Source organism: Leptodactylus fuscus, chromosome 3 (assembly GCF_031893055.1).
Source record: "Leptodactylus fuscus isolate aLepFus1 chromosome 3, aLepFus1.hap2, whole genome shotgun sequence".
Taxonomy (NCBI): Eukaryota; Metazoa; Chordata; class Amphibia; order Anura; family Leptodactylidae; genus Leptodactylus; species Leptodactylus fuscus.
The window spans coordinates 108055444-108071607 of NC_134267.1; the positions used below are offsets into that span (position 1 = coordinate 108055444).

The following is a 16164-nucleotide window of genomic DNA, read 5'->3' on the forward strand; positions in this document are numbered from 1 at the left end:
TACTTTCAAGAGGGTGGCGTCAGGCAGAAGCAGACAAGGGGTGTGATGGCTACCTGGCTATCTCTGATTGGAGCTCTGAGTCATGGCCGCTGCCTGACACTGCCCTTCTGAAATATTAATATGCTTAAATATCACATCAGGCCTCTTTTTATACTATCTTGGCCCAGAAGATCATTTGGCACTTTATTTAACCATACCCACCTCATGGCCAGTATTGGAAAGTCCACATTTATATTGAAGTAAGTTATCTCTTTACAAACTGGCCGGACAGGTTTGACAGCAGGCTATGAGGGTGGCATCCTACTCTGCAATTCCCACAGAAATGCCGCTATGGGATAATCCTGGGTTCACTGAACTTCTGGCTCTTCCAGACACACAGTTTTGGAAGCAGTTTGTTGTCTCTGGGTGATATGTACGAACAGAGTGTGTTTTGCTATTTTGACTCCATAAGTGTTCTGTTTAATATTCACCATACACAGTTTTTCAGGTTTCTACAAATTAGACATGCCATGGCTACACGGTTTACCGCGTCTCATGCTCTTCTCTTTTATATGCCCACCCACCTCATTTAGGTCAAAAGGTCTCACGTAGCTGCCCCTGCTCTGTTGAAATGGTGCACTCTGATTTGTGCTCTTACTGAGGAGTCCTATTCGGACCTTGTATACTGCCCCATCATTTTGTACAGCCCTTGATGCGTTTTTAACTTATTTTGGCACTCCTACTGCTCACTCTCCTGACTTCGCCTGTCTCCTGACCCCTGTGGTGCCCCTGGACCTATTCCGCCACGAGGGTCTGATGGAGCTATTCTGTTCTTTGATTGTATCTTTCTTTTGTACTACTGTGCTCATTAACCTTTTACCGCTAAAGGTTGGGCCGACTGGTTCTTCTGCCTGCTTCTTTCCCAAATTTGGGATTATTTCTGGTCTCCATTTTCAGGATATATATGTTATGGATTCTGCAGCAATGGTTTTGGTTGTTTCTTTTGAATTGTTTGTCCAATTTTGTTATCTCCTGAACAGAATTTATTGTACTTCTCCTATTATTTACTTTGTATTTATTTTTTGTATCCTATGCCTTGTTGTACAAACTGCAATAAAACGAGTTTGTTTGTTTTTTTTTTAAAAAGGAAAAATACCACATCATGCATCCAAACTACCTGTGCTTGTTGCTCAGGAATAGTGAAGGCTAGTGAAAGAATTCCAACTGTGCTGGAATCAGTGGAGTGGTGACTATTAGCAGCTAAGAAATTGAGATAGAGGTAGTGAAAAGTTCTCTTTAATTTTAGTGCCTGATTTGATATTTATTTGGTTTCTAACATTGATGGTCTACCCTTAGGATAGGCCATCAAGATTAGTTATGTAGGGGTCCGACATCATGGTATTGTATACATATCAGGAACTGCTGCTCACCCGACATACAAACTGTATCGGTGAGTGAGGGTACTGCAGCGCTGCCCCATAAATTTCACAGATTACTAATGTACTGTACATCTCAGCCCCTCAGAGCCCTGTTCATAACTATTTTGGAGGGCTGTGAGGGAGGCCGGTTGATGTCTGCCTTGCAGCTGCGTCTACTCTTGGTCACATGACCAACTGTATTCAACTGAATGAGTCAGCAGCCAGAGTCTTTGAGGAGTCAGTGATATGTTGGTAATTTCACAGACTCGGCCTGGCTGCAGGTAAGAGCCAAAGCCAGGAGTGAATTGAACAGAAAGGAAATGTATAACAGCTTTGTATGTATTTTCTATTCCTGTTGGCTGAGTCAGAAAAAGCCAGCAAACTCTGCAACAAAACAAAAAAAAAAAAACGCTCCGTTTCCACAATATGGAAACTTAGGTTTTTTGTGTCTCAGGTTCAAAGTATATATAGGACGTTTATCCAAAAACATTTTTATGTGGTCCACTGCTCCCATCTGTAGAAAATTCTGTATGCAGTATAGGGAAAATAGTGCAGGACTGTGTTAGCCAGAAAAATAGAATTATGCAACATTTATTACTTTTGAGTCAAAAAGTTCAAAGTGTTGAAGGTATGATACGGGCTAAGGGCTCGTTCACATCTATGCCCTGGGTCTCCGTTATGCAGGTTTCCGTTTCCTGCCTGAAACTGGGTTTGAAAAGTGTCCGGCCTTGAGCGCCGGTGAGCGTTTTGTGCTCTCTGCGGCGAAACCATTTTTTTTTTTTAACTGGACACAAAGTCGGACATGCAGGACTTTGTGTCCAGTTAAAAAAAAAAAACACGGTTCCGCCGTGGAGAGCAGAAGACACTCACCGGCGCTCATGGCCGGACATGGTCTGACAGGTTTCCGTCGTCTGTCTGCACAAGACGGAAACCTGAAAGCGGAAATCAAGCTTTCAAAGTACAGAGCATTTCCTCAGCATCAGCATCCTGTTGCAAGTAGACTGAGCCCAAAAGCGGCAGAAGAAGAAGCGGAATTCCTCTTCATTTTCCATCATGTGAAATTATCCTTAGAATCAGGACTTTTAAAGAGGACCTTTCACCACCGCACCACCAAGTTCTTAGTATCTGTTAATAGGGGCTGCTCCACTGATTCCAGCTCAGTTTGAATTTTTTCTCTAGCCCCCAGAATTCCTGATCAACGAGCATAGGTAGTTTTGGTGCCTGCTGTGCTATTTAAAGGTCTGTGATGTCACAAAGGCAGTGTCAGACAGGACATGTGATTCAGAGCTCCAATCAGAGGCAGCCAGTGTCATAGCTCAGAATCACTCCCCTTGTCTGCTCCTGTCTGACACCGCCCTCCTGACAGTATAGAGCCTAAATAGGCACCAGGCACCAAAACTAACAGCACTGATTGCTTAAGAACAGTGGGGGCTACAGAAGAAAAAATCAGAACTGTTCCAGAATCAGTGGAGCAGCAGCTATTAAATGATGAAAATAGTTTACTTTGTTGGAGGTGGTAAAAGATCCTCTTCAAGTCTAAGGGCTGGTTCACATAGAGTTTTTGGCAGCTATTAGCGGTAAAAAGAAGCGACATGCCCCTTTTTACCACAGATTCCATGACTGACTCAGCCACAGCATCTACAGCGCGAGACTCCCTCCCGATTAGGCCCATTCAATCGGGCCTAGTCTGGAGCGGAATGCCACCATGAGATGCCGATGCACTGCATTGGCATTCCGTCACGGCTAGCCACGCGGTATGTTCACATGCGGAATCAATTTTCCGCCATGTGAGCATACCCTAAGGGGGCGTTCACACTTGCACCTGTGCCGCCCTGTGTCATTCTGCCAGGTTTCCTTCCTCAGCCCTAGTGAAACTGGACAGGGGACGGCTTTCTGGCATTCAGCTTTAAAACACATTCATTTGAATGGGTTTTAAAAGCAAACCGCCGGTGTCCACCTGCGGCCTCTCCCCAGGAAAACTGGTTTTTTTTTTGGTTCGACAGAATGTCCTGCATGTCCAACTTTGTGACTGGTCAAAAAAACAAAACAAAACGGTTTCCCCACAGAGAGGCCACAGGCGGACACCGGCAGTTTGTTTTTAAAACCCATTCAAATGAATGTGTATTAAAGCTAAATGCCAGGAGGCCGTCCCCTGTCCAGTTTCACCAGGGCTGAGGACAGAAACCCGGCAGAATGATACTGGGCGGACACGGGCGCAAGTGTGAATGCCCGCTAACAGGCGTTATGAACCTTACATGGTAAAGAATAAAACATTTATATGCAGATAGTGGCAGCAAACTGACTTTGTAAACAATCCAGGAAACAACACATGAGAGGTACTGATGGTGTTTTGAAGGGCTAGAAAAAAGTTGCTAGATTTCCTTTAACTAGTGCAATGAGTGCTTTATTCTATCCCACTATCACACTGGTATCTGGACCTTTCTCAGCATTAAATTTACTATACTGAGTTATTAAAGCCAAGAGGCCTGTTTGTTCTGCTTTAATGGGAAAATATCCAGTTCTTTCTGAATCTGCAGTGCCTGTTAGTGCCAGTTCTTGTAGGAGTGCTTTCCACAGTTTCACAGCCCTAAATTGAAGAGTATTTTTGTTACTAAGGATTTAAAGAGCTATTTCTAAATGAGATTCTTTTCATATGTCAGTAAGTAAAAATCTGTGGAAATGCAAATGCAGGGAATTACAAACACAAATTAGGTTATGTTCACACTTTTTTTTTTTTATCAAAGCAGAAAGTGCGTCTAAGGCTAGGGCTGCATGGTAACTTTGGCCACAACTCTGATTGCACCACCAAAGATCACTGAGCCACTTGCAACTCCTTCACCTATCTTAATGAAAAGAGTCGCATTGTGACCACGACGATGGGAGTGTTCCACGGCCATGACTTCTAGTCGCAAAAGGCAGTGTTTGACTAGAAGCCGCACAGTCATGGAACACTAGGGTTTGCAATGCAACTCTATTCATTAATATTAATGAAGGAATTGCAGAGCAACCCAATAATATTTGGCTGCTTGATGGGAGTCGTGGCCAAAGTTGCCATAGCCTAAGGACTCATGCACATGACCGTGTGGGATCCACCAGCCATGATTGGGGGCCAGCAAGCACTGTCACAAAACTGGACAGGACTTATCCTGAGTTTTGCGGCATGGACCATCAGTCCACACATAGATCCATGGAAAACATGGTTGTGTGCATGGACCGATAGAAATGAATGAGTCAGTATGCTAGCTGGGAAAAACCTGAAAGTACAATGAAATAGCATTGAGGGCCCTAAATCAGCATGGAAAGAATCCTCTAATCAGCATAAATTCTAAATAGTGTGATTAACCAGGATAACTGACGTGATTTTGTTGTAATTGGTTATTATAATATTTGATATTTTCTGCCTGCAGTTTTGCTTGGACAGCAGGGAGTCACACCAGAATCCAGAAGAAGAGAGTAAAAACCAAGGCCCCAAGTAGCTTAAACACCACGATTTTCACGCAGTGGAAATGCTGGAGCAAAAAACAGGGCATCTTGCAATACCTATAAAGTGGATAGGACTCAGTACTTGTCCCATCCACTGCAGATTTTTTCTGCAATGTGTGGATGGGATTAATCAGTGGGGGCACATGCGGTTTTCATTTCAGTGTACTGTTGGTTTTCCTGTTATGTGCCTTGGGGCAAGAGCCTTTGGTGCAATTACCGATATCTCTTCACTGTCAGAAGGGCGTTCCTGACCGTCTAGCTGGGCTGTGATGAACACCCCATTGACAGAGAGCTATGGAGAGTACTGTCAGGAGGCACGTTCCTCACAGCCCAGCTAGACGGTCAGGAACGTCCTTCTGGAAGTGAAGGTAACGGCACTGACAGCTCTTGCCCCAAGGCAAATAACGGGAAAGCTGGATTTCTAGTGGTATATAAAAACCACATGTGCTCGAGGACATGAAAGGTAGAGTATTAGAGATTTCTTTATATTTCCCATTCCTTTTCAAGTCACTCCTGTCTTTGGCTCCAAAAAAAGAACAAAATCTGCAACAAAAAATGCTGCGTTTCTGCAATGCGGGGGCTTAGCGTTAGGGATGGTTCACATAGCAAATTTGTTGCTGAAATTTCTACAGCTGTCCTATGCATCAGTTAAGGGCTAGCAAAAACAGGCACGTAATGGAGAAACAAGCCCATTTGTTTAAAATATAATAATAATAAAGTTGTAAATATTTCTGTAACAAATGCACCCTGCCACCTTTGTAAGGTTTACTAATACACTAGACAAGTTTACTCAATATGTGGATGAAAGTTTACGATCCAAATCAAGTAGAAGTTGCACGTAGTGTGATCGCTGTTCCTGGCATGTCACACAAATGGTAATACTGGGTACAAAAATCTACCAGAATGTGAAAAACCCACCGGTGCTCCATCCTATAATAATGCTACAAGCCAATAATGTTCTGTACTGTCCAGGATCACAGCAGCCACATGTACCACATAGACTGATATAATCCATCTAGATGTTGGAGCAGACTGACCTAGATACATACTGAGCACACAGAGAATATACATAGGTGTGCGATCTCATACAAACTGCTGCGTGTGAACAGGCAATAGCCCATCCCTGGAGGGTCTACCCATGTTTTAGTCTATGCTCGCCATTACAGAAAGGATGCTCCACGGATGATCGGGATTACAGTCACACCATGGGAGTTGTTGTCTGCCATGTCCAATATTCTAGCTGATTCTGTAACCAAATAAATCAGGTGTTCTAATCCGCCAATGAACGGAAACCTTACAGGATACCTGGAGCGAATGTGCAGTAAAAGTGCCAGTATTAGATGCTGAGCTCATGCACTGCCATGGTCACGACTCACATTCCCGCTCGTCACACTGCACCAGGCAGCCTGTTATACGGTATATACCCATAACACAGCAGAAGGAAGACGGTATACACAAGCCTACCTGTGTCCTGGACGCTCCGATGTGCAACCGATCAGCACAGTGTATACAGAACGCCGAGGGCGGGGCCTGTGTAACCCAGTACATTGCGTCTCGCCCACCTTCTCAGTCATTTGACAGCCTTTTCATCGTCAACCAATGAAATTTCAGCTGTTATCTATTGTTATAGGCTCACATGATAAGTAAGTGCTGATTGGTTAACAAGACACATGGCCGTTTTATGGTTGTGATTTCATTGGTGGGATAGGAATAGAGCGAAGGTTAAATTGTTCGTGAGCAAGTGCAGTGAGGATGATAGAAGCGGAGGGAGGTTGGCGCTTACTGCACACTGAGAACCTGTAGTCTACGCAAGTATGATAGTGTGATGAAGGATTCCCGCTGCCACTCCTTTACTAATCTTAGTCAATGGAGTCCAATTGGATTTCAGGTCGCAGAAAAAGTCGAACGTTTTTGGAGTAGGAGTTGCACTGAAAATGGCTGTGTATCCCTAAGAAACTGTCCACAGTCCTGATAGACTGTGAGATGGCATACCTTCCAAAGGACAAGGAGAGTGATGGAATGTGTGGTGGGCACAGTGCAATGCAGCAGATTTATCCCAACCACCCATCATTTTCTCTTTGTGCCCCCACACAGTATAATGCCCCTAACAGAATAAATGACAGCAAGCAGAGATCTAGAAAACTGTGAGGAATTGAGACAGAAAGTACAGAAAATTGTGTATCTTTTTAGTGTACAAACAATAACATTTGTCTCTTAATATTGGCCTGAAAGTGGCCAACCACTTTAAAGGGATCCTTTCATTCAGACATGATTTTTTCTAAGTACCACGTCGGAATAGCCTTAAGAAATGCTATTTGTCTCCTACCTTTCGTTGTCTTCTCCGCGCTGCCATTTGCCTACAATCCCGGTTTCTCTTGGTCTGCAAATTAGCTGTCTCGCAGCACTGGGGGCGGACCTCAGCGCTCAGACAGCTCTGGGGGCATTCCCAATGCTGCAAGAGAACTCTCTCCAGTGCCGTCTCCATCTTCATCAGGAACGGCCTCTTCATTATCTTCTTCTAGCAGTGTCTTCTTACTTCTAGGCCTCGGGCAGAGCAGACTGCGCATGCCCACAGGCCCCGAGAAAATGGCCACTTACAATACTATGCAAGCGGACATTTTCTCGTGGCCTATCGGCATGCGCAGTCTGCTCTGCCCAAAGCCGGAGGCCTTAGAAGTTACAAGCCACTGTCAAAAGAAGAGTCTGAAGATGACCGCGCTGGAGAGAGTTCTCTCGCAGCATTGAGGACGCCCCCAGTGCTGTCTGGGTGCTGGGGCCCACCCCCAGTGCTGCAAGAGAGCTAATTTAAATACTGACAAGAACCCAGATTGTAGGCGAACGACGGCGGCGAAGACGACGAAAGGTAGGAGAAGAATAGCCTTTCTTAAGGCTACTCCGACATGGTACTTAGAAAAATGACGTCTGAATGATAGGATCCCTTTAAGTGGATATCTCAGGCACAACAGCTTTTGGAGTGCTCTTCTCTGATACAAACTAGGCACAACACTGAAATGACGAACTCCTTGAAATTGTCATTTTAACCTTTCAACATCAGCAGCGTATTCATTACTGGAAAATAAGTTAATCCAACACTTGAGGGTTAACCCCATTAAAGGGGTTGTCCGGAATAAAATGGAATTTCTATACTAATCTAAACACCCTCTCCCCACCTACTTTCTAAATTACATCCTTTAGCAAAAAAGTATATTACATTTTCTGAATATCCGATGACGTTCCGTTTCCCTGTTTTCAGAAACCAACGTCACCCCATCATACTTAAATGTCTTCCTTTCCAGATTTCCCTTCTGTGGTGATGGCTCCTCCTGTTCTTTGACTCTGCCGATGCGTTGTTGCGCTGTAGCCGGGCACTCCATCTCTACTGCGCCTGTGTTGGAGGCACTTACGGCCTGCGCACGCGTCGGCAGAGTCAAAGAAAGGGAGGAGCCGTCCCTGCAGAATAGAATGCCGTACATAAAGACAGGAAAGTATGATGGGGTGGGGGGTTATCTGAGTTTGTTAGTTGGGAAGGGTTAGTAGTGGGCAGGAGAGCTAGGGAGACAGGGAGGAGGGGGAGAGGAAGGGGAAGGGAGTGAGAGGAAGGTAGCGTGAGTCAGCCTACAACTACCATGATGCATTGCATTAGCGAAGACAACATGAAGGTACATCATTTAAACAAATGCAGAGGATAGCACAGGCTCCCAGAAAAATTCAGAAATCACTCAAAACATTGCTTAAGGTTCTTGGGTGCAATTATTAACCCATTAATAGCACTAACAGAACTTTTTTATTAAAAAAAAAAAAAAAAGATTTTTTTTTGCCCAGAAACCTGCTTTAAGGATGCAGCCCAAAAATATGTTTAAAGGGGTTGTCCCATGTCAAGGATCCTATCTATACTGCTAGTTTATGTGGATTTAAGACTTTTCCTAAATACATTGTTTCAGCAAAACTACTTTGTTTGGCCTCTATCTGAGATTATTCACTTCATTGTTTACACTGCGTTTCCATAACCAAGGACCTGGGGATGGTCTTATCTCTCTGCCCAGAACAAGTGATGTAGCTCCCTGGTCTCAGGGAGGGGAGGGGGAGCTGAGTGCTCGTGCTTGTATTTCTGAGCTGTTTATCTTCGGCTCTTCCAGTGATTAGTCAGGTAATTGATTTTTGCTGATTAGGGCTGAGACAAGGAGTCCATTAAACACAGACCTAAAAGTGAGTACATTGCAAGCTGACTTGTTGTTCTGTAGCATGTAAATTTGGGATTCTCATCACCTATCAAATCTAGCTCTGCTACATCAACTTCATGTTGTGCATCTTCCATATATCTTCCAATATTGTGCTAATTTATTTACAACCATCCCTCATTACTGACTTCAAACATGTACTGCTATGAAGAGAGATAGCAGAGCTGGCTTTGTGAGACAGCAAGTGAACCACCCCCCCCCCCCCCCCCCCAATTTGCCAAGAAAACCAGGAAGTGATCAGAGCATGTAGCCTGCAAGTGGTGAACAAACGAGTTGAGAATATCCTTTTAATGGCCGGACGTACTATTATGTCCATTTGTGCTCTAAAAACCACTTGGCGCTCTGGACTTTCTGTGTCCGGCTGTGCTCAAACAGCAGTGTATACCCACAAAGGGATTCAATCATTAAAGTTGAATTTTTTTCTACCTAACATATAAAACTAGGCCTTAGGCTTAACTTCAGACATAGTTATTTGGTTCGAAACCTGAGGCGGAGGCTGCCCCAGTTTCTGGACCAAAAAAAACAGCTAGCCGTGACTAAAACTGCACTGCACCCGCATCCAGTCGCTCAGTCTTCTCCGGATTAGGCCCAATGAATGAGCCTAGTTGGGAGGAGGAAGTGTCTTCAGGCCGAATCGCAAGGCCACTCAGCCTGGAGAATGAACATCTTGCTTCTTTTTCCTGGAAGCCTCAAAATCCTGACCAAAAAACCCCGTGTGAACTTACCCTTTAAGTAGTTATCCAGGAGTTTTTTGTTTTTTTTTAAATTTATGGCCTATGTTTAGCATAGGCTATATTCCGTATATACTCGAGTATAAGTTGACCCGAATATAAGCCGAGGCCCCTAATTTTACCACAAAAAACTGGGAAAACTTATTGACTCGAGTATAAGCCTAGGGGGGAAATGCAGCAGCTACTGGAAAATTTCAAAAGTTTTTGGGAGCAGTAGTTGCTGGGGAAGGGGAGGGGGTGTTTTGGTTGTCTGTCTGCCCCTTCCCTGAACTTGAGGACTAGGGCTTTTTCCCCCACTTGGAATTCAGCCTGGCTGTATATAGGGTATCTGCAGTGCTCCTATTAACCCCTTCCCGACGGAAGAGGAGCACTGCAGATCCCCTATATTCAGTAGCCTGGGCACTTTCAGACACAGGGATACCTAATGTGTATGCGTTTCACAGTAATTTTCTACTTTAATATGTATTCTAGCGAAAGGAGCAGGGGCGTAACTACCGCTGAGGCAGCGGAGGCAGCTGCCACAGGGCCCGGGCCATTAGGGGGCCCGGTGACAGCCGCTACCACTGCGTTTTTTTTTTTTAATAGGCCGTTACGGGCCCTATTCACTTGCCGATCCTATACAAATACTATCATTATACTCGGGGTCTTTGCAGACCCCCGAGTATAATGATCATCGGACCGGGAGAGATAAGGGAACGTAACAAACACTGTTACTTACCTGTCCACGATCCTGCCAGGCCTCCTTTCTGACGTCTCTGACGTCACATGAACCCGGCCTGTGTCCCGGGTCATGTAACGTCCGACGTCATTGCTGAAGGACGGCAGCGAAGAAGACAGCGTAGGAGCCGGGTACAGGTAAGAAACAGTATTTTTTATGTTTTTATTTCCCTGGGTCTCCGATTATTATACTCTGGGGTCTGAAAAGCATAATAATTGTTTATGGGTGTCCACAGTGGGACATAATACTGTGTTCAGGGGACACTATGGGGATAATACTATGTGCAGGGGCGACTATTGGGGATAATACTGTGTGCAGGGGCCATTATGGGGGATAATACTGTGTGCAGGTGCCACTATGGGGGATAATACTGTGTGCAGGGGCCACTATGGGGGATAATACTGTGTGCAGGAGCCACTATGGGGCATAATACTGTGTGCAGGGGTCACTATGGGCAATAATACTGTGTGCAGGGCCCACTATGGGACATAATACTGTGTGCAGGGGACACTAATGGACATAATACTGTGTGCAGGGACCACTATTGGGGATAATACTGTGTGCAGGTGCCACTATGGGGGATAATACTGTGTGCAGGGGCCACTATGGGGGATAATACTGTGTGCAGGGGCCACTATGGGGGATAATACTGTATGCAGGGCCCACTATGGGGGATAATACTGTGTGCAGGGCCCACTATGGGACATAATACTGTGTGCAGGGGACACTAATGGACATAATACTGTGTGCAGGGACCACTATTGGGGATAATACTGTGTGCAGGGGCCACTATTGGGGATAATACTGTGTGCAGGGGCCACTATTGGGGATAATACTGTGTGCCGGGGCCACTATGGGGGATAATACTGTGTGCAGGGGCCACTATGGGGGATAATACTGTGTGCAGGGGCCACTATGGGGGATAATACTGTGTGCAGGGGCCACTATGGGGGATAATACTGTGTGCAGGGGACACTAATGGACATAATACTGTGTGCAGGGCTTACTAAGGGACATAATAGAGTGCGGAGGAGGGGGTCGGTTGAGGTCTTCGACGTTGGTGTCGGTTGGGGGCCCCATGTCAAAAGTTCACCACGGGGCCCCGCCATTCCTAGTTACGCCACTGTAAAGGAGGGATTTAGAACTTTTATTTACTTTATTTTTTTATTATATTTTTTTAAAGCTTCTATTTTTTCACTATTTTATGGGAGTCTGGTCATAGACGCTGACACATCCCAGTCCCAGTATATAGCGCCTGGAGTCTGAATAGCCCCATCCCTGAGGAGTGACTAGGTGTTATTACTGCAGTTCTGATTCCACTGAAGTCAGAATGGCCGTTTTTCATGGTTATTTTTCATCTGTAGGACAAATATTTTCACAGATCCCCCATACAGTAGATGTAATTCTATTGAGGGACCTGTGAAAACAGGTAAAATTAAGATGGGTCCTATTTTTTGATGGTCCGTTAAAACAGAACACCCAAAAATTGCTCTTATGAATAGTTTCATTCACCTTAATTGATTGAAAAAAACAAAACGTCCATCACATGATCATGTTTAGTGTGACTAGAGTTTTATAGTGCCATAGTAGTCGTACCCGTGTAACTAAGGTGTTCCTGTTCCCTCCAGTATGCAATATCTTCTAATATTATACTGATATCTTCTATCTAGATATAGATGGCAGTTATAACACAAACATTCGATATCGACACGTGAGCATTTTTTGTCACGTTTTGTACACCGGGATCTTCTCCCAACACCTGTCTTCAGTGACATAAGTTCTAGATGTAAAATTTATTGAAAAAAAAAAAACAGAAAAGAGAAGGCTGTGCGGTGTGGAAGTCACCGAGCTCTCCACACAGCAAGATGACTCCTCCGCCGGTGCTTCAGGCAGCGAGTCCATTCACGGCCGCCGCCAGCCCCGCTCTGAGCCCGCCCTCTTACCGGAGCCTCTCACAGCGAGGAGGAGACTCGGGAAGGATCTGGAAGAAGGAGGAGAATGGAAAAGTACCATCCATAAGACTGCAGGACTCACGGGAAGTAAACTGGGCGCGGGATATAAACAAACGTGAGGAGAAAGAAGGCGCACAGCGAGTGCCAGGGAGTCTGAGTACAGCTGCTGGCCCGGGCTTGCCATGTGAAGTTGGCACTGCTTACTGCCGCCGGGTGGGGGTATATTGTGAAAGCTGCGGGTGTGCCAGGCTTGGCTCTGTTGTTTGTAGGGACAGTGAGATGACAGGAGCACACGGGAGGACTATATCATCTAGCTAAGCGGAATGACCTGGGCTGGCACTGTAGACAGACTAGACATCATTGCTCGGACATTACTGAGGTGAAAGTGACGGGATTCTTTGTATAACATCTCAGTTTGTGGAGAAGTTGTTTATGTAAATGAGGAAATCCTGAGCACAATCTTGTGTGTGCCTAGTTGATGGAGCCTTACAGAAGTCACTGACAGTCTGCTTAACTCTTGGTCTGGAAAAGCACATTGAGCTACTGTGCTGAATTCACTATACAAGACCATGGCAGAAAGTGAAGAAAAGTTGGCATGGGAAGGCTTGTGTAGTCGGGACGTGAGGACTAGAAAGCAGGCCATGAAGAACATAAAACAAATGGTACAAAGTGCCATAAGCCTCAGAGGACCCTTCACAAGTGTTGGAGACACTCCTGAATCTTCAGAGATAAACCAGATGTTGGCCAGACTGCTGATGCTCTCCAAAAGATGTCCTTTCCCAGATGTCAGAGTGAAGAGCCTGGAGATTCTGAACAAGGTGCAGGTGAGTACCTGACAGGTTTTATTTCTTCTTGCTATTTGTTAGATGGTATTTTTTTTTGAAAATTTGGGAAGAATAAGGTCCAGTTCACATCTGCGTTCGGTATTACGTTCGGGGAGTCCGCTTGGGGACACCCCAAACGGAAACCTATATGCATTAAAAAGCAGTTAGTTAAGAAACCACATGGACCCCATAGACTATAATGGGGTCCATGTGGCTTCTGCTCGGTGTCCACATGAATCATACAGAGAGAAAAGTACTGCAAACAACACTTTTCTCTCCACATGTGCAGGAAACCACACGGACCCCATTATAGTCCCCAAGTGGACTTCCCGAACGGAATACCGAACTCATATGTGAACCGGGCCTAAGAAGACTTTGTGATGTGGTGTCTGATGTACTTTTTAGTCTCTCTACTGACAGGTTGGTGGTCCTGGGCTGGAGTACATAGACAGGTACCACCTACCTGATTAAAGAGAACCTTTCATCTCCTCTGCCTTGTCCAGAATGTTCATTGTTTAATAGGTGCTGCCCCACTGATTCCGGCACAGTTGAAGGCTTGCTGACCTACTCTTTGTGAATCACTACCAGTGCAGTGGACAAGTGCTCAGTTACAGCATGTATACAATGTTGGACCCATGTGCCCCTGATCGTAGCAACCCAAGAGATGTCATCTGCAGGGTCCACTGCTACCAACTGAAAGAAGCTATGATGAGAAAAGCTAGAGACTTAGACCAGGTTCTTTTCCAGGAACATTCACTGACTTTCCTCTAAGACCTTTCTCGCCTCATACTGGTCAAGAGACGTGCGCCCTCAAGCTTTCTCTCCTTTCTCTCCCGTGGATACCGACCTATTTTAGCCCAAAACCAGTTAGATGCACCTGTCTTTCATGTCACTTCCTTTCTGTGTGGGATTCTGTATGCCGGGCTGGTTTGTTAGCCACAATCCCAGGTCCCCTGAGCCCGCTCTTTCATAACCCAGTGTTCTGACCAGAGTGCTTAGCTCACAGGTTTCTTTGTTGGGATGACTGTGATGGCATTACATTAGGCAGAGTAGCCAGGCAGGTCTTTTTCCTTCTCTCGAGCAAGCGTGCACCTCTAACCCTGACCTTTCCCTTTCTTAGTTAGAATATAACCAGCTCCTTGCTTTCCTTCGCAGGTTTTCTCTCCTCCCTGTGCTCTCTTCCATCCTCACTGCCCTGGAGAGTGTTTTCCAAAATACAGAGGCCCCTACATATGCCCTTTGTCTTCTCTGACTTGTTCTTGAGAGTGTTGACTCCGAGCCTGCTGCCTTACACTAGTTTATGGGAGAGTCATCTTCAGTTGTGCCTTTCCCCGCTGATTGGTCTCTGTCTTTTTTGTTCACCCACAAGTTGCCGCTACCATACAGCACTCATTCTCACCTGCTGGTATTGCTCTCTGGACCTCCTGAATAAGTTTTATCCTGGTGCTTTCAGTCGTTGTTGGTGCTGTGGTTTTGGGAGAAGTTTGTGGTCTTTGGGGGGCCCCTGGAACCCTCTCCCTAGTTTGCTCTTGGTAAGAACCGGTGTGGTCTCCAGGATGAAGGGGGACCTCCTGCGTCACTTTCTCACGACTGCCAGGACAGTCATTCATTGACACTGGCGACTTACCATAGCTCCTTTTTTGATGGTGTGGCTACAGGAGTTTCTTTTTATACAGAGAATGGAGATCTTGCTTGCGGTGGATACTATTGACTCCTCCTGGTTTTATGCCCTTTCGCAGCCCTGGGTGGTGTGTCAGGAGACTGCAGGATTTGTTAACATCTTTTTTCTAGACCCCCCCTGGCCTAATGGGATCTTTCTTCTCCTTCATGGTTCTCCCCATTGTAGTCCTGTCTTTTCCTTTCCCTCATCCCTCCTGTTACATTTCCCCCCATCCCATGTATGACATATTCCTCCCGCTGCAGTTCTCCCCTTCTTTCTCGTGCTGTTTTTCTTTTTTTCTCCTGCTTTAGAGGTGTTATTGCTGTCCTTCGATGGTGACATTACACTTGTTACACTTATATATGCAGACGACAGGAGCAGTTCCTTTCGCCACTGTCCCTTGGTACCTGCATCTGTTTATTACTAGTTACCGTTGTACCTCGCCTGTTGTTGTTGACTTTTTGGCTTATTAACTCAATATTGTTTTTCTGGTTCATTTATTGTATATGTCATATGAATTTTTTTTTTTCAGTAAAATTGATTACACATAAAACAAAGTTATACCACAGTAAAGAACAGGATGGACACCTGAATCCAGAATCAAACACGTACAACCTGTGAACTGTATGATTTCTAATAATGAAGTTTAATTTCTCTCCTCTAACTTAAAGGGAAGCTCTCAGCAGGACAAACTAATGTCAATACCTTGTAGCGTAGCTTTTACACTTTCCAATAGTGTCTTTCTTATTCTGGATTGCTGCTGAATTTTCATGAAAAACAGCATTTTATTCGTATGCAGATTAGCTGAAAAGGGACATTTCTCCTTCTGCTAGGGCTTAAATCTCTGCTCTAGACCAGCATTTCCAAAACTTTTTGAGTGGAGGAGCACTATTCAGGATAGAAATTCTGTAGGGAGCACTTCAATTTTTATCTAAAACCTACATAGGTGCCAAAGATAATGAGCGATATTAACAATGGGGGGGAGGATTTCTAACAAATTTATATTAGATATTACATTTTCGTTCGTTGAACACTTCTGGCTCATTTGGCGTCACTAACTCTTCCACAAACTCTTCAGCCTGTCAAATTATTTCAGCATCAGTAATCTCTTCAACACTGCAATTGAAAAGTCGTACCATCCAAATCTGATTCTGGATAATC

At 45.0% G+C, this 16164-nt stretch overlaps 1 protein-coding gene across 1 annotated transcript in view; it reads right to left on the reverse strand.

Moving 5' to 3' along the window:
* The window catches only part of CEP57L1 (centrosomal protein 57 like 1), a 35561-nt gene extending 29153 nt beyond the window's left edge, over window positions 1-6408 (reverse strand). The window contains exon 1 of the mRNA XM_075268153.1: window positions 6345-6408. The gene's annotated coding sequence lies outside the window, so the exon portion shown is untranslated. The remainder of the gene's footprint in view (window positions 1-6344) is intronic.
* Between the last annotated feature and the right edge of the window lie 9756 nt (window positions 6409-16164).